The sequence below is a fragment of the Candoia aspera genome, chromosome 5, assembly GCF_035149785.1.
Source record: "Candoia aspera isolate rCanAsp1 chromosome 5, rCanAsp1.hap2, whole genome shotgun sequence".
Lineage (NCBI taxonomy): Eukaryota > Metazoa > Chordata > Lepidosauria > Squamata > Boidae > Candoia > Candoia aspera.
In genome coordinates, this window is record NC_086157.1 from 61,784,748 (window position 1) to 61,805,248 (window position 20,501).

The window sequence follows — 20,501 nt, forward strand, 5'->3', positions numbered from 1 at the left end:
TACCCATTCCTGAGCTTCCTCAACCAACCGCTCCTCCTACGTCCCTGGCAGACTGGGCAGCACATCTTGGGGACTCCTGGCCGAAAATAAAACAAGCTCTTGCAGATGCCCAGGCCACCTACAAACACTATGCTGACACCAAACGGGCACCTCAACCACTTTTTCAAGTTGGGGATAAAGTATACCTCTCCACGAAATTTATTAAATCACCCCAACCCTCAAAAAAGTTGGCACCCAAATTCATGGGCCCATTTCCTATTTTTGCCCAAATTAATCCGGTTACTTTTAAGTTAGACTTGCCTCATAATCTTAAACGTTTGCATCCCGTTTTTCATTGCAGCTTACTCAAACCTTTCCATCAATCTGACCGCTGGCATCCACACCCCGCACCACCTGCACCTGTCATGATTGATGGCCAACAACACTTTGAAGTCCAAGAAATTCTAGATTCTCGGCACCTTCGTTCTACACTGCAATACTTAGTCCGCTGGAAGCATTTCCCACATCCTGAATGGGTGGCTGCTCAACATGTTCGCTCTCCTGTTTTAGTTACTCGTTTTCATGCTGCCTACCCTACTAAACCTGCTCCTTAACTCTTCATTTTCCTTAGGGGGGGCGATATGTCATGTTCACTGTTTCAATGTTCTGAATACATCGTAACGTTTCGCATGTCGTTTTCCTGACCCGGGTTTGCTGGAGGGAAATTTCCAGCCATGCCAGGCTGTAATCTGTTTACTGCACTGTGGAATGTATGTTTGGGTTATTGCCTCTGTCCAAGGTTACTTTCCCAGGCCGATGTGGGTAACGGTTGCTAACACCTGGGGAGGGGGTGGTTGCTAAGAGGGAGCGAGGGCGGGACTGGATTTGAAGCGAGGGTTTTTAGTTTGTATTTGGCGCGCTTTTGCTCATTCTCAGCTTTCTTTGTATTTGCATACTATTCTTCAATAAATCAGTTATCCTTAAGCCCTTGCTTGTGAGACTGAGTCTGTTAGAATAGGCAATCATTACAGCTACTGAGATATGTCATAGAGAAAGTGGCATTCTTAGCCTTGCCTTTAAGAACAGTAAATGTTTGGGCAAGCATCTGTAGGTATTAGCCTGGTACCCATTCATGTACTGTCAAGAAATTTAAGACCCATCCTAATTATGCAGAATTTAAAATAGACATTTGATCCAATAGAACATACTAGTTTGATCTAAAACTTCACACCTGACTGAGCAGTCTTGAGCCAATATTCACAGTGCTCAGTTGAACTCCCAGTTGTGTTGACAACATGGTTATGACTAAATGTCACAGAAGCCTGTATAAATCAGGAATGGTTGGCTGAAACTGACTGTATTCCCATTGGGCAAGCACAAATTTCCTTTTGTGATATATAAAATAATGACTAAATATGCATATTGTAGGTTAGCCTGTCCCAACCCAGACATCCTCCAGATGGGTGGATTTCCAACTCCTTGAATTTTCAGCAACAGCCTAATTACATGTGTATTGCAGAATTCTGGGAATTGAAATCCATGCCCAGATTGTGTAAGGCTGCTGGATCATCAATTCTGTGATTTCTAGGTATTATTTTAAATGGAAATATTAAGAGAATTAAAAATCAATGATCTTTGTATGGTACTGATAGGATCAGCTGCAAACCTTTATATCACTTCCCTTGAAAATTTGGAGACTGTAGGCTGGGCCTTTGTCAAACTTTACAGTTGTGTCAAGGAAACCTTCTCTAAGAGACTGAATTATACATTCCAGAAAATTAAATCCCCCTATATCACTTCTGAATCATACTATTCAGACGAAAAATGCTTTTCATGATTTTTTTCCCAGTGGCAATCTTAATTAAAAAAAAAATAGTACTGGAGTGTAACTACTGAGAATAGCAAAGAGAAGCTTCTCATTTGTTCTTCAAAGCTCAAACCCTCAAATGCAAAATTCATCTGCTTTGCATTACAGATCTGATGACTGGAAAGTCACTCTTCCTGTTTTAATTATTTGTTATTACCAAACTTCTCATACCTTTTCTCTGCTGAATCATTTTATTCCTATTTACTTGTCCCAAAATATGAATTTTCACTTCCTGGATTTGTGAAGAATTTACTGAATTTTTCATGAGGAGTGTAAGATCACCAACCCTTTTTCTATCTTAGTATTTTTTCAGAAGAAACAAAATGTGGATTTCTTTCTGGCTTAAAATAGAAGTTAGCTGACACTATATTATCTTCCAAGAGGATCTGAAGTTTTTGTTTCAAAGTTCTGTGGGTTTTGGACAGTGAAGTAGGATTTGCAGTTTCTGTCCAAGCAACATGTAAATGATCTGAGAAACTGCATCTACATATTTTCAATGTTCTATGACTCAGCTCCCCAAGCAGTAATTTGCTTCTTCCGTTCTTCTGATTCTGCTGATTCTGTTACCTGCTTTAAGTCAATTTTCAGAAAAGATAAATTGCTCTTTTAAAATTAAGACAACAATTTTGACACTTTTCTTAACAATCTAATTCTTTAGGGGGGTGTTGGGTTTTTTTGTTTATTTTTGTTTTTCTATTCTTATATTGACTTGGTGAAGATGTGGGGAGAAAATTAGTTGGTTCACATTTTAAGGCAAAGTTAAAATTTATGCTTTCTAATATTTACGGATCAATACTCAGTTATTTATTGAGATCCACAATTTTCCAAAATGCAGTTTGTAACTGAAAAGATGCATGTGAAAATGTCATTTAGTAGGGGAAATGTTGATAAAAATGTATGCATTTTAGGGAAATACACTGTGGGTTTTTTTATTATTATTATTGTAGGTATTTATATTATAGATGAAGCTTTATAAAGTCACAAATTGTTGCACAATAGTATAAAACAAATGAGATAAGAAAATTGAGAAATTAAGCAAAATATAACCTGTTTGATCTGCCCATTTCTAGGATATTGTGGTGGTCGAATGCCTGACAATTGCTTGCTGTTTGGCTGGAACTCACTGGAGCTATTGACAACAAAGTCTGGCTGGATGATATTGCCTGATTGTAAAAAGGAAATGAAATGGAAAATGGTAAACAACTGCAATTCAGTCAAAGGAACATGAAATGTAGGAAACTTTTAAAAGAAAAAAAAAAAGGGAAAACTTCATGAAAATTTTAATATTGGCATCATTTCAAAGGCCTCCCAGAATATGTGTATTTGAAAGTACATACGTACATACATATAGTCCCATTACAATATTTCCCTGGGAGTAAGCAAGAATTGTAAGCCAAAGAAATTAAGGCATGATGTAAGAAGAGGAAAAGGAAATATATTTAAATATAGTTTACACCAATACCACTCACTATATCTCTCCATACCTTTCTATCCTTGCAAACCATATTTATTTCCATCATGTCAATACACCACTTCATACTTTGCTTTTGATTCTTCAAACTTCTCAACTCTCTCTCTCTTCAAATATTTCATCAACTCCATCAAAACACAACATTCCTGGTATTTTCTTCCCTCTGAACCTATTCACTTTGCCTTCGAAACTCATTCATTTTCTCTATAAGATACAACCACACCATGTCTTCTTTTTCTAATGATAAATGTCTAATGACTTCCCTTCGGAGTATTGGCATCTTTTCATAAAATGGCTGCCTTATTCCAAAGGTTGGTGTTCTTATGCTGGGAGTTGCAACTGTGTGACCTTCATTTTCTCCAAAGGGACAGAAAGGTAAACGTGACACCACACAGGGGCACTATTTAGACTTGCTGGGGTGACAGAAAAGCTTAGATAAAAAATAAATGTCACATAGCCTCTGTTTTTACTTGTTTTAATGAGGAAAATAGTGTGATTATCATTAGTTAACGGATTTGGTAGCAATAAACACTCTGAACTTTTGCAGCACTTCCTTAATTCCTGGCCAAAGGCTGTGCTGATTGAGGCCCATGGGACTTGTAGCCCCAAATGGAGAGAGAGATCTAGTGCTTAACCCTGGACATGAATTATTCTTCTATAGGCCCATGACAGGCACAGCAGCCTCCACTGGCAGTGGGGGGAGGGAGGCACAGTCAGTGATGAAAACAGCAAGAACTGCAGACACCCATAGGTGTACCCCATGTGATTGTATCATAGCCCTTTCAAGTAGATACCAATTGTCAAGTTGTCTAAACAACAGGTTGTTAATAATTTTCAATTACTATGGTGTACAGTAAGTATCATTGCAGGGAAACAAAGCAATGCACTAATATTTACAACAACACACTAAAAAAGGAAGAAAATAAAAAGCATATACCAATTGTGAAGAGTTGTGTCTTGTATGATTACTGCCCTGCTGTAAATCCAGCAGTAGCCCCAGCTATTGTGCATTTCCTAGAGGATCTCATCATAAGGATTTAGAGAACCAAACCCAAGATGAGGTTGTAGATTGACTCTATCCAGTAGAGGTGGCAGATGTTTCATTAACATCAGTGTATTATCTACAGCACTATTTCAAACAGTTTCTTCTTTCACTGGACTTTAAGAACCTGTGAGCTCCTCAGTGCTTTGCTCCTTTGCCTTCTACTCCTATTCATTAAGGCACTATTTCTCAATCTTGGCAACTTTAAGATGTGTAGACTTCAAAGTTGAAGTCTACACATCTTAAAATGCCAGGGTAGAGAAACACTGCATTAAGGAGTCCTCTAGAAAATGGAAAACACCAGCAAACTATGAAGTAATTTGCATAGTCACTGTCCAAAACTGATTTTCACTGCAGTATGTCCAATGCATGCTACAGAATTAACTCTTTTCTTTCAGCTCAAGTTTTATTCATGATCCTAAAATGGCAATTTAATAGAAGGATGACTGTAAGGAAAAAAAAAACTCTTACCCAATTCATTTTTTCCCCTTATGTCACCATCTAATTAACCCAAATGTGCATCAGGCATAGGGGTGGGGAATTTGACGCTGTATTTCTGGACTTTACAATTATTCTCTTCTTGTTCTCTTTTAGAATCTGAGTCAAAAATGGCCATATTTCCAGGCAGGGTTTGGCAATGAAATGAAGCAGCTGTTCAGAAATTTCCCAAAGCACAACAAATGGAACTGATGGAGTTAATGTGTTTGGCCTTATGGTGGTGAGTCATGCTGCGCCACGACAAGCTTGGGGAAAACTATCCACAATTTTTGTAGAATTTAGCTCACTGGGAAAGGCTTACTGTTAAGCCGATAACAGAGTTGATAATATATTGCCCATAAATTTGACCTATCAGTTTTGTGGACCTCTATTTGCAGGAACAGTTTTGAGAATGTCTTCTTCCTGCCTGTGTGAGTACAGCAATCAGAAATTCAGACAGAAGCAGCTGCAGAGTACTTGAAACAACAGTAGAACTATTCATATCTTTCTTGAGATAGTCATGTCAACACAAGTTGAATGTTTTGAAAATGAGACTGACTTTTTAACATGTGGCTTATGAATGGAAAGATGATTGCTTTTTCCAGTAAGTCAAGTTCAGCAGAGGTGAGCTTACTTAGATCCATGATGAATACAGACATTTAGTTGAGAATAAGGGGCTTTCAGGGTTGAGGCCAAGGCACAGGCTCACCTAAATGCTGGTCGTTGTTCTTTTGAGCAATTATGGTAGGGTTCACTTGAATGTTTTGTGTGACTTCGTGGATTTAGTTATTAGCAGTCTTCTGCCCTAATAGTTTTCCAAAAAAACAGCCTTCACTATGTCTCAGGATTTAATAGTTTAAAGATCTGTGATAATATCTAATTTATTTATTCTGATACAAGGAGATTTTTCCATTGAAGCTTGATTATTTTTCATCTCTCTTTTAAAATCAAAGATATATAGTCTCTGCAAACCTGTCAGATTATAAATCAATATGGCTGGAATGTCTCTGTCTCTATTTAGCAGCTACAGCATTTGGAAAATAAGACATTTTGTTTCGTATAAATAATAACTTTTAGCCTACAAAATGATATGTAATTGATTCATTGACTGATTGATTTATTACTTTTGCATCTTGCCACAATCAAGAAAATTCTAGGTAGTTGAAACTTGTGTGGTAGTTGTTTTGGCTTCTTAGACACTGACTGAAGACTCAAGAAAGCAGCAGGATGATCTAGCTGTCTTTCCCTGTGTCTCTCTGTTCCTGGTGTTTAAGAACATTTTCTCCAGAGGAAGTGTCAGGACAAATGGAAGCTTATAAATGCAAAAACTGAGCTTTGTCCTTTATACTCAGATTGATGCCTTATTTCACATTAATTAACATGTGCATTTACTGGGAATAAACAAATTGGAAACTCTGTGAGATGTCATTCTGAGTAGACATCTATAGGATTTAATTATGAATAACATACAGTATTGTTTAAAATGGAATATTAAACATTCAAAATTCTACTATGCATGTGTTTAGCTAAATCCCACTTCAAATAATTTTTATTCACTATTATTTTTTTAACAAAAATATTTTCCATATTCAGAATTATTACACTCTGATGATAATAATTCAGACAAATTCAAATAAAATCAAAGCACCTGTTTCCAAGCAGTGTGATCAGAATGAATGTGTCTGCTGAAATGGTTCTTGATGAACCTGTGTAGAAAGAAATTGCACTGAAATAAAATCAAATATATCTTCGAAGTAAATATGTTTATGATTACAGACAACTTCAGCCCAAAACAAATGATCAGTTTAAGATGGTTTAGTCTCATGGTACAAACACCCATGACACCTATAAAGCAGGCTCTTTTATTTAGTAAATGAAGTACAAAATCAAGAAATACATAAAAAAAAGAAACTTTTTTATCATAGCAGAAAAAGGGAGTGGTCAACTGTTAATTTTCTGTGTATACATTTGGTCTTCTTTTTCTGGACAAATGATGGAAGCAGTCATGATAACAAAAAAAACATACACACACACACCTGGCTGAAGTGGAATTGCTTGTGCAGAGTTTGTTCTTGGCCTCTTGTTGTTAATTTATGTTTCCTAATATTGTTTATATTTTTGTGGTTATAACATACTATTTAAACACTTTAATGCCAAATACAGTTGCACTTTTGAAGCTGGCTCCAGGGGCTGCATGACATCATTGGGAGGGCATCAGGCCCACAATTTTGCTTAATTAACATTTCACAACTAGAGCCCAGTTCTGCAGATGCCTGAGTAGAATTTTCTTTTTCTTTTAAAATTCTGTCATTAACAATCCTGTTAAGTGATCGCTACATTATTCAGTTTTATTACGTGATGACTAATGCCTTGTTGTCTTCCCACTTCAACACAACCTTGGAAGGGATACAGATGAATATAATTCACAGATTGACCTATGCTGCCCTTCCCAGTTTAATAAGCAGATAAAAACTGGAGTATTCTTCATATACCATCTATCTCAAAAATTTGTAGTATGCCTCTTCAACCCAAAAATAGCTTATAAAGATCTGAATAGTAGGAATGGGTGAAGAAAATAATGTGTACATTGCAGAGTTGGAGAAAATGTAGTCAAAATGTGCCAGTACAAGAAAGCTATTTATGAAAATGGGAGTTGTGATGCAGTTTTTTTAAATTACAAGAAGATATGGAAATGTGACAAAACATATGTTTAACTGAGGACATATGAAACCAATATAGATTAGATATAGGCTAGTCCTTGCCCCCAGGATAACACAAAGAATTTTGCACTAAACCTGTGCAAGTTGGCTATGCTTTGTCTTGCTGAGGCCTTTTGCACCATGGCAGCAATGTAGTTCTTCCCAGTGAAGCGCTTCACCTCGCTCTGAGCCTCTTCTCTGGCTGATAAGCAAGAGACTTCAACTGATGTGAAGCAAAACAGTGTATCAGATTCACTTTTCTTTTGAAAGTAAGGGGCCAACTTGCCTCACAAAGCAGTTTCAAAAGAGTCTGTGTCATAACCCAGCATCCCTTCCAAAGTTTACCTACTGGTTACTCCTCAATGAATACCTGGTAAACAACATACACACGAGAGCCACTAGATGTCAGTCTAGAGAGAAATGTTATTTGAGTATGGAAACTTAAAAACAATTGTTACAGCAATGAAGCCATGAGTAGATTTCTCATCCAGTGATAACACAAGAACATTGGCAGTACCGTCCTGAACACTGATCCTTTAAGTTGATCTGCCTGCTTATGGTTTGTTTACAGGCAATTAAGATAGGATTAAATGTTGGTCTGTGCCTATGGAACTTTAGTTTGAATTTTACTTTGCAATTATTTGAGTATTGTGAAATGAAGTATAACAAATACAGTTACCAAAAAAGAAGACTGCACATAACAATAAAGATGTTTCTTGAATATAATCCTCAGTATATAATGTATATAATGAATTACATTTGAGGGAACTAGAGTAAATCAGACTAAAGATATAATTCATTGATTTACATCTTAATCATCCTTGCCAAGGTTTTCACACATTCAGTGCAGATTGGCATTGGTTGATACTATCACACTTGTAGCAGCAGATAAGGGCAAAGGACACTGGCAGATAGCATGTTACACAATGCATCATCAAAGTACTGTATGTCTGATGCAATTACTGGTGTTGGGTTGGCTTGGGTTTCTGCTTACCTCACCCTGCTTCTGCCAGTACCTGGTAAGCAGGCAATAATGACTGCTACCATCATTTCCATTTGTGGCATAGGTAAAAGACTTCATTCCTCTTGTCTCTTCCCCATCCTCTCACCTCTCGTGCAGATAAAGATGGTTATGATATGAAAGAGAGTTCAAAATGCAGTTCAGGATACTGGGATTAATCCCCATCAACTGTTTAAAATTTGAATGGAAACAATATGTGTAATGAATGCTTAGTCTATTATCTTCTTAAATTGTTCTGTACTTCCTTGTTGTTTTGCTGCCAAACTATCTCTTCCATTGCTGTTACATCTGCTTGGTTTCTGTTGTATTTTTAAGCACATGTGTTTCAAGCCTTGGGAACTCTGCAAAACTGAAGATACTTTTTTTTAAGCCCTCGTTGAACAGTAAGGTAGGAATTGTGCCTTATTCTCAGTACAAGTGTCTGATATAAATTTAATGGAAAGTGGTCACTTGTGTGGTAGAAAAATGCATGGTTGATCATGAAGGACTTTCGAAAGGGAATATTTACATTAAGCTTTCTTCTGTGTGATGGGGCAAAAAATGTTGTGAAAACTATTCAGCAAGAAAAGGCAATGAACTGATAACAGCATGCTCATGGCTATGTATAATTATGAGATAAGAAAGTAGGAACATGGAGCATCAGAGTTATCCATATGGAAGCCAAGCATATAATGATCCATCAGATCAGCAGTATGAGCTGAGATTGCCAAGCCAACCACTTTACACGTCTAAATACTCAAAATACTCTGAGATTACTGTACCATTTGTCCTTCACTGGACTGGTTGGCAATTGTAGTACTGAATCACAATAATAAGCATTAATTAAATGTAAGAAACAAATATTGGCAGGGAGGACACTTTAAAGCAAAAGTAAACCTATAATATATCAGTGTTGGGCCTGGCAAATCACAGAAATAAAGTCATTTGATAGAGCAGGAATGCCATCTCAGAGAAGTCCCCTCTCCATATTATATCAGCCATAACACAGAGACCAGGACCTGAAGAATGTATCTATCTGGGAAACTGATATAGCTGAAGATGCTATTTTAGCTACTGTATGTGAATCTGAAGTAGATTCCTCTGAGTCCAATGAAGGTTTTTATTGAGTATATATGTAGAGTTACAGCATTGTTGCTTTATGCAAACCTCAACTAAACATTTACATGTGCAAAGGACAAGAGAGAAGGAGGGAAACAAGAAGAACTGTTAACCTCATTAAAACATAATTTGAATTATGAACCATTGATGCTTCACTCTGGAATCTTTCTCCAATATCATAATGCAGAGAGAGGCAACCATTGGATGGCTAAGGCCATACTTAATTTTTTTTAGGGCTGAGGATTATAACATAGATTGGGGCCATATCACAATTGTAGGTGGGACTGAGTTTTTAGGAAACGTTTGTGAGGTTCTCTGCTTTTTAACTTGCTATATAACTTAAAAGCATTATACACATACAAGACATGTGTGGCAGCAAGACTGTTAGCTAAATCTCATTGTCACAAGGCACATCTAAGGGTTCAAAGAGATAGTACAAAACAACATTACAGTTTTTTCTTGTTTATCCAAACTACTGATAAAACATAGCACAAGCAGTTTCATTCTTCAGTTTTAAGCTTTGCAAGCACAAGTTACAGCCTTTAATTACTCTGTGTATCAACTGGAAAAAAAAATTCCCATCCCCTTCAGGTAAGACAATGTTTTAAAAAACTCACATGTATTTTTTTTTCTCCCATTTTCAGTTCCAGTAAATTCTAGGCATGTATATGTGTGCCAATTATTATACAGGCTTAACATACAAGTGCACTATTCGAATTCTATCCCTAATTCTATCTAAGGTAGCAAAAAGGTTCCTTAATATGCCAACATCTTCATGGCTGACCTGGAACAACCCTATCTCAACTCTTACCCTCTAAAGCCCTTCTTTTACTTGAGATTCATGAATGACAGTTTCCTCTTCTGGACTGATGGAAATGAATCTCATCAAATTCCATTATAATTTCAACAACTTCCACCCTGCCATCAACCACAGCTTTGATCTATCTACAGAACAAGTCCACATCCTTGATGTCACAGTAAAGCTATATAATGGAAACATAAACGCTTATACATGAAATCTACAGATTGCCATGCATACTTACCTGCTTCCAACTTCCACCCAGAACATACCACCTAATCTATCATCTATCATAAGGATCCACACTACAACTGCATGTATTCTGATCCTCTTGGCAGAGATGTTCAACTAATGTAATTAAACTCAGGGCACTCCCAATGCAGTAATCAAGCTTGAGTCTGGGATGCCACAAACTGAAGACAGGGCATGAAGACTATCAGTTGCATACTGGTTAAAGATTCAGATATTTCTACAGGATTGCTACCATCAGTCTGAACTGATAATTATCTCTCACTATGGACAAAGGCAGTAGAGCAGAAATTAAGAACATCTGGGGTGTTTGTAGATTTCTTATTATCTTTGGGCTATGTTCAGGCCAAAAAGCTGGTGTTACAAACATTGAATGACATCAGACACCAGTCCGAAGTCAGTTCACTTGCTTAGAGCTTCGGAAGTGGCCAGATGCAGGCTCCTGGAACTTGCAAGATATTTGTACGCCCTTTCTTCCTCTAGATTGAGGAAAGGATTTTTCAGGGCCAGGCACAACATCCTCCATCTGCACTATTATTTGGCAACCAGCATTCTTCCATCTCAGTGCATTTGCCCTTGTGACTCTGGGGAAACTGAAAAAATCCAAAATGTCCTTTTTTATTGTACCTTTTCTAAGGATCTTTGAAAGGGCCTAAAGGACAAGCCCCGTTTTACTAAATGCACCTGTGAGAATGGAAGATTTTTATACCCACTTTTTATTTTCAGACTCAAATTGTGACACTACCAAATTGATAGCCATATCTATTGCTACAGCAGTTAAAATAAGGCAAAAGCTGATGTCCAACACAAGCTGATCGTCTTTTTTCTTTTTTAATTATTTGATTTTATTTGATTGTTTATATACCTGATCTTTGATCTTAAATAAAAGAATTTGAGACTTAGAATTAAACCAGGCATTCAGGAGCCTGAACTACCCACTCAACATTTCAACCTCCTAGAACACTCTGTTGCAGACCTCCAAGTGACCATTTTGGGAAAGCAAGACTTTAACAGAACCATTCAGCGACAGACTGCTGAACTTACATATATCAAAAAGTCTCAGGCAATCTCAAAAGGTCTCAACAGAGGCAATGAGTTTTTAACTTAATCGGTCTTACACACAACCTGCATCTGTATAACCAATCTCCCTTCTCCTTCCTGCCTCATCCCAATTAAAACTCTACATCAGCCTAGCCTCTCTATGTATTTGATGAAATGAGCTGCAGCTCACAAAAGTTTATGCCTTTTAGTATAATTCTTTAGTAAGAAAAAATTGCAAGTAGACTTCTGATTTTATCCCCACCTATTCTTCCTAATTCTAGAGTTAAGAAATGGCTTACAGGTATTAGGGGCAATTTTTTTTCTTTATCACCCAGTCAGCTTAACTGGCAGCTGATCTTGGTATAGCTGGTGATCCTCTGATAAGCAGAACCTTTGATCTTTTTTTCCCATCAACTTAAACCCTACTGAGAGACCTCTTCAGGACTCTTCTGCAGATGGTGCTCTCAAATGTTTCATGGACTTTGGATTTAGTGAGCCTTCAAACACAGCCTAATACATTTTAGTCACAGGCTACTTTTTTTTTCTAGATTGAAACCAACAGTCCGTCTTCACTACAACTGCCTAAGTCCATGTTAGCCACTTTAGCTAACAGCAATTCCTCCCTTTCCAATTTTCCTTTCTTCCCTCCCTTTCTTATGATTTCTCTGATGGTTCTTAAAACTCCATCTCTAATGTCAATGTGACAGTGACATCTGATATTGATACCAGCCCATGTAGAGCCCCTCCTTTCTACTATGAGAATCAAAACTAATATGCATCCTCAACTCTTTATCAGCAAAGCAAATACAAACATTTTGGGAGGGTGTCTGCATAGATATTTGAAGAGCCAGTGAAAAGCTATGTATCATGCTCCCCGATCAAATGTTCCCAGAATATCTGATTGGACTAGCATGCATAAATGGACTTAACATGTGTTGAGACTTGCGGGTTAGTAGAGTTGGGAGGGGGAACATGCCAGGAGTGTGAAAACATCTTGTTTGGACTATCTCTGGTATCTAAGAACAAGCTACCGAGCCATTGGAGATATCTGCATAGAGTTGAGCTGACTGGCACGAAGATGGGGACTGCATGACTGAGAGAGGGAGGGGGCTTGTACTCATTGGGTTGTTTAACTTGGGGAAAACACGAGAACTTTCATTCACAACTTTTTCACTGTTCTGTGTGCTTCTTTCCATTAAAGAGATTTCTACTAAAATCATGTATGAATCAAACTTAATGGTAGATTGAGTAACACAGGCATTACACTATGATTGAAAGCAGGCTCCTCATGCTCATCTTAGCCACAAACTCCTAAATGGGCTTATTTGCCTTTTTCTGCCACAGAATCTTCAACTGCATGGTGAAATTAAATATTGCCCAAATTTGCTATTGAAGATTTAAGACAATGTCTAAGGTTATTCTTAACATAAATCATGTTTAAACTTAGGCAATGTGTGACTCCCAAATAATATGTGGATTTCCAAAATGGTTTGAACATCTGAAATATGGTGCACAACAGCCTTCTCCAACCTTGTTCACTGTGTTGACTAGAGGCTGTGGGAGATGAAGTACCAATACCTCTGAAGGCATCAAATTCCCACATAAAAAAAGCAAAATAACAAGAACTAAGATTTAGAAGAACCGCTCCCTTACAAGTAATAGGAAATACATCTCAGGTTTATCGGATGAATGAGACATTAAAAACTTTTCAAAGGAAAACAAAAACTTTTTTTTAAAAAAAGTTTGTCACCTACAGGCATTATGCATCTTTGCTACAATTGTGTTTGTCTGAGTTGAAGATGATGTGTATTGATATTAGAGAAGCTTAATTCTTATGTTTATGCCCCAATTGGCTACTAGCCAATGCAATCTGTTGCATCTGAAACCAGCTACGTTCTTAGATGCTTAGCCACCCCACTTCTTTGATCAGGATTGTCAGATAAATGCTGTCATAGCTGTAGAGCTGCAATATCTGCTCAGATATCTCATTCCATCCACCCACACACAGGAGCCCTCATCTATATAAGCCACAAGTTAATATGCAGCAGAGAAGTCATGGAAGCTTGGCTTTTTTATTCACCAGGAAAAACAAGCCCCATTGGCAGCTGAAAAGAAAGTTTCCCAGAGGACCAATTATTCTATTTCGCACTGAACAAACTGCAGCAGTTGGCTGCCGGCTCTCTTGGGAGCAACTCCATTGGGCTTCAGTAACAAGGGCCAGCCTAATACTCAAGACGCAAGTTGTTCTTCATGTCAAAACTGCTGTTAATGACACAATTAACTAACTGGGGACTCACTGAGAAGCTTTTAATTAGGTAAACACTGCTCTGTGAGAAATGATTGCCTGACTTTAAGCCTCCTTGTATGTGTCAGTTTGTTACAAGGTGACACCTTGGTGTGGAAATAAAGTTTCTTCTCTTTAAGGTCAGATTGAGGAGCTAAAGCTCCAACCCACTCTAGATACTTTTTTAAATGAAAACAAATGAAATATCAGAGACAGCCTCTTCTGTCATGGGTTGTGTGTGTGGGAGAGAGGGCGGTGGAGAGAGAACTGCTGAGGTAATTTCTAACTTTTATTAAGCAAGAGCCTGAGGAAATAAGAATCTTAGCTAACAGTTTCATGGACAGGGCCAACCTGGATAAAGACTATATACTGCATGTAAGGCATTTATTCATACCACATTACCTCACTTCCTTCTGGTGAACTTCTGATTCTCTCTGCTTACATTGCATTTATTTTATGTTGTCTGCGGCTCATTTCCTCCCACATCTGCCCACTATTACTTTTCATGCAGCCAAGTCCAACTAAGCACGTATTTATACAGAAGCAGGATCCCCCATTCATATTTCTGGGCTCTGAGGAACCATACCAAGAAACTGGGAAAGCTCCTAAGATTTTCACTTGATCCATCTTCAGAGACTGAACATGTATCTTATCAGAGAACTTTCCAAGGAACCCATCCCTTGTTTTCTGAGGAGGGTTATGGGAATTACTCCCCTCTCTCCCAACATTCACTGTCTCTTTACCAGAACAGTGACCCAATCCAGGCTGCTCAGAGCAACTACTCTATATCTACATGTTTTAGGATTATGGCAGGGAAATGAGATAGGATTGTTTATCATTTATTGTATTTACATAATTCTAGGAAGCCATTTTCCCTCATAACAACTGTGTGAAGTGACTGAGAGAGACTGGGCCAAAGTCACCTATTGTTTCACAGTTAGATGGATATTTCAACCTGCCCTTGCCATTTTTATTACAACATTCATCTAATTAAACTAGCCTCACCAGTCTAGCACTCAGTTATCAATGAATTAGAGCTGGGCTACACTAAGCCATTATGTGGTTGGTTTGATTTTGGTTTAGAATGTTGTATGAATCTAGTCACTGTGGTTTGTAACCATGATTTTGACACAGCATGTTGAAGAAAGCTATTTTGAACTGCAACTGTAATTTATAGCTTAGTATGATATGTGATGTATGATGTATGATGAGAGCCAGTTTGATGTAGTGGTTAAGGTATCAGGCTAGAAACCCAGTAACTGTGAGTTCTAGTCCTGCCTCAGGCACAGAGCCAGCTTGGTGACCTTGGGTCAGTCACTTCTCTTAGCCCTAGGAAGGAGGCAATGGCAAACCACTTCTGAAAAACCTTGCCAAAATACTTCAGGGACTTGTCCAGGCAGTTTCCAAGAATCAGACACCATTGAGATGATTTTTAAAAAATGATGTGTGAACCAGCCAATGCAAACCCATTTAACAACGTGGCTTAACCGATATATGATCCCATTCTCCTGTGGTTTTTTTACCCCCGTTCTGGTGACAGTAACCCAGACCTTGCTTTGAAAATGACTCAGCAGTTACATTTCGTGCAAAATGCAGCAGCCCAGCTGTCAGTGGGCAAGAACTGTATAGCAGCATTTTCTCCCAAAGTGTCCTTGTCATGCCAAGTGATGCACCTTCTTTTAAACTGAGGCAGGGATAAATTACATAAATAATCAGTCAAAAAGTGGTACAAAATAGATAATGCAGAATCTTTCATTGGACCATGTTCCTTTGATGATGGAGCATGGAACTGTTAAAAGGAGAATTCCATATAACTCAAAAATCTGCTTGGTAATCCTCACCTACTGTCAAAGTGTTTTAAATAATTTGTTTTAAAATATTCCCTTTAAGAAACCAGTAGCTTCAAGGAAGAACAACAGAAACTTGTACTTCACCAGCCAATATTCAAAAGGTGCTTTATAAAATGAACCACTAATGCCTGTGTGTTAAAAGCAAGCAGTCACGTCAGGATCAGTTTAGTGATAATAGTTATGTAAATGAGCGGTCCCCTCAAAACTTATTTAGAAGGTATCTTTCAAAACTGAAAACTACTGCAAAATCGGAAAGCAATTCATATTAGTCATATTATGTACCAAAAATAAGGTAAGGAACTTGCTTTCAAATACATAATAGCTGTGAAAATATATCTTTTTCTAGGAATAGGCTAAAAGGTATTTGATATAGGGAAAAGATTAAATTCCTCCTCCACACAATGGTCTGATCTAAATCTCTTTTACTACCAAGGCTGATTTCTGAGAGGAGAAAATGCATCAGGAGTTCTAATCTCAGAACGCCCACCTAATGTCTAGTATGGTGAAAATATGTTTGAATAAACATATTCAATTTACCTTACTTATATTCTATTTATGATAAAAATAGAAAGGGGTCAAGCAACTATCTCAGACACTTTCATGGTTGAAGCCATTCTCCTGAGAACAAGTTTCCTTTGGCTGCCTTAGCCTGCATTCCCTTCACTGAGCTATGGAAGCCATTCTGGGTATACAGGGTAGAAGTAATAGGACAATGCATCTGGAGGATGCTGTGCTAGTGGAGCTGCAGTAAAGGGAGCTTCTGCCTGCACAGGTTTTCAAGCCTCTTCCTCTGAAAGCTTTATGACTGTAAATGAAATGCTGAGAAGGAATCCTTGTGTTATCCCAAATTTCCCCTCCTGAGATGATATCACCTTTCCACTTCCAGATAACAAGTTATATAAAGCAGATGAACAATAAACTTAGTATAATGTGATGCTCTGCCAAATAACTGCCTTCCCCTAATAGCCAGCCTCTAACACTTGCTTTACTACCTGATGAAATTGGAATAGAATTTACATTCTTCTTGATATCTCCTGCCCTTATAAAGATCTCAGGGAGAATATCCCATTGCCTTCTCAGTTCAGGGAATGGGATTGTCTACAACAGGCTTCAGCAGTAAAGAGGTAGAAAATGTGTGGATGATAATTTTGTTCTGAAGTCAGTCTTCAGGGAATCACCTGGATATTATTTTCTTTTGAAACATATGTGTTACACAATATAAAATAAACCTCCCTGTAAAATCCATTATGAAGGCCAGGCGAGAATTGCACAAGGGCATCATAATGGAAAGTAAATCAGGATTTTGTGTCTGATCTTTTTCATTTTTTTCCCATTTCTTCCACTCTTCCTTGGGGTCCTGAATACAATGGAAGATCAAAATGTGCTGAGCAAAGAGCTGCAGGAGACATGATTCAGCTACCCGCTGCAAATCAAAACAACAAGCTTGAGCTGGTTCCAAAAACTTCCTTTGCTTCAACATGTTAGTTGGGTTCTTCTGCTTTTTTCTGCTCCCTGCTTTCATCTGCATTTCCAGAAAGGCCTCATCACCATGCAGAAACTCCTAATCAAGCTGAATGCTTTCCATCATTCTGGAGAGGGAAAGCATTCATTCCCTCAGTAGCAGGGCACAGCTTTTGTGTGCAGAAAGTCCCACATTCTACATCCAGCGTATTTGAGTAGAGCTAAAACAGACTTCTGAAATTCTAGAGAGTTAATTAATGGTGATAATGCTGATAATTCCTTCTTAGTTTGTATTAGTTTTTTTATCTTTGTATTTGCAAACTTCAATAAAAATATTATATATAAAAAGATAACTCTGATAATCCCTCTTACTTCATCCCTTACCTTTCCTCTGCCCCACAAATCTATGAGCTGTGGATATTTATTTATTTATTTAGACACACTGGTTAAAAATACACACACACACACATCCAGATTATCAGTAGTGCTCAGAAATAGCTCAAGTAACACCTTTCAATTTATTACTCGGGCCTGTTGAAAGGCAGCAAGAGCCTCCATTCCCGGCACCTTTCATACACTTTCACCAAAGCCCATCCCACCACACTTCACTTAAGGAGAGTGATTGGTGGTAGATTTTCCTGCTGGCTGGTAACTCTGGGAGGGAGGGGAAATGAAGCTAGAGAAATTCACTAACTGCTGCAATTAAACTGTCCCACAGGAACACTCTCAAATCTTGTTACTGAAGCAAATTAGAACCTGGCTGTCGGGGAGTGTAAATTATGTTGGCATACTTTTCTGCCAATTCAAGGACTAGAGAAATGCACATTAATGTGGCTGTGAATTAGGTCACTCAGTGTGGCCTACTATACACAGGTACACAATACAACAGAAGTAGCATGGAAACATATCCCTTAAGGATGCAAATTCTTTATTACTGTTTGTAGGGAGTGACATTAATAGTGGGTAGAAGTGATTTTAAGCAAGGTAATGGGAGGAAGGGCAAGATTAATTCCTTCCCAGCAAGTCTTCTGAAGATCACTGGAGGAAAGGGGAAATGCACACCAATAGATCACCAGATGCATTCCTTAATGCAAGAGGAGGAGGAGGAGGAGGAGGAGGAGGAGAAGGAGAAGGAGAAGGAGTCTCACACCCCTGTCTTCCTGGTACGTAATGACTCTCCGAAACTTTCATGAAATCTTAGCTAGGTCATTTTAGGAAAATGTGGATTCCATTTGCTGATAATGTATTTATACTATCTGGTTTGGACTAAGAAAAGCAGCTGAGAGAAAAATATAGGACTGAAGACAGACAGTTGAAGAAGACTGGACTAGATCAATCTCAAAATGTCACACTGTTGGAGGTATGACTCCAATGGCACTGATTCTTTAGCACCTCATGACATACTGACCCCAAGGGAGCAGGAGTGTGGTTATGAACTTACTTAGGATCCCCTCTTTGTCCATCACTCTGCCTGTGCTTTGTCTGAGAGGTGAGGTCCCATCTTTCTTTCTGCCTTTTCTTCCCAGTCACCATACATAGAGCACATGCTCTTTGAATGTCTTCCTGCTCTGATCTGATTCCTGCTCTCAGGAATGCTCTTACTCTCTCAGACAGAGATGGAGCAAATGTATGTGCCAACCCCCAACACTGCTTTGGGTAATCAACCTGCCTTTCTAGTATAGCATTACCAGTAATAAATACATACATACATACATACATTCATCAAATTTGTCACCACCCATCTCCTTCAAATGGAGGGACTCTGGGTGGTTTACAGCATAAAACAATAACTATACAATAAAATTCCAATATAAAATATAGACTAAAACAATTGAAAAAAAACCTACCAATTATAATGAAATCCCGATGGCTGTGGTCTCATTCAGTCATTGCGTAAGAGGGGCACTTCAAGGCAATAGCCAACCCCAAGTATGATTATTCTCCTCCCTGCCCCAAGGCCGATGGCAGAGCCAGGTCTTCAATTCCCTCCGGAAGGCTAGGAGCGATGGGGCTAATCTCACCTCCGCAGGCAAGATGTTCCAAAGGACGGGCGCCACTGAAGAGAAGGCCCGCTTCCTGGACCCGCCAGATAGAATTCTCTTGCAGACGAGGTCCGCAGCATACCCTCTTTGCATGACTGGGTGGGACGGCTGATGAAGTGGGGAAGAGGCAGTCCCTCAGGTAACCTGGTCCCATGCCATGTAGGGCTTTAAAAGTGATAACCAACACCTTGAATTGGACCTGGAAGCAAACTGGTATCCAGTGCAGCTCGCGAAGCAAAGGTGTTATATGTGCCCTTCTGGGGGCACCAAAAATAGCCCGCGTGGCCGCATTCTGGACCAGCTGAAGCTTCCGGATACTCTTCAAGGGTAGCCCCATGTAGAGCGCATTACAATAGTCTATATGGGAGATAACAAGGGCATGAGTGCCTGTCCGAAGGGCCTCCCAATCCAGGAAAGGGTGTAACTGGTGCACAACATGCAGCTGTGCAAAGGCCCTTCTGGCCACGGCTGCCATCTGCTCTTTAATCAGGAGCCGTGAGTCTAGGAGGACCCCCAAGTTATGCACCGGGTCTGTCTGGGGCAGTGCAACCCCATCCAGAACCAAAGATGACAAAGTCCCGGATACGGCAGAGCCCTAAACCCACAGCCACTCCATCTTACCAGGGTTCAGCCGAAGCCTGTTGTTCACCATCCAGACCCCCAAGCCCCCAGACACTCAGAGAGGGTGGTCACAGCATCACTTACTTCACCCGGGATGGAGATATACAATTGAGTATCGTCAGCATACTGATGATACCTCATCCCATGGTGACGGATGATCTTACCCAGCAGTTTCACGTAGATGTGAAATAGGAGAGGAGAGAGAACTGAACCCTGCGGCACCCCACAAAGGAGGGGTCGAGGGTTGGATCTCTCACTCCCCATCACCACTGATTGGGACCAGCCCTGGAGGAAGGAGGTGAACCAGCGCAGAACCATGCCACCCACCTCCTACTCCCTGAGCCGACCCAAAAGGATACCATGGTCGATGGCATCGAAAGCTGCTGAGAGGTCAAGAAGAGCAAAGATGGATGCAGTACCCCCATCCTGCTCCCACCAAAGATCATCCATAAGTGCGACCAATGCCATTTCCATTCCATATCCTGGCCTGAAACCTGACT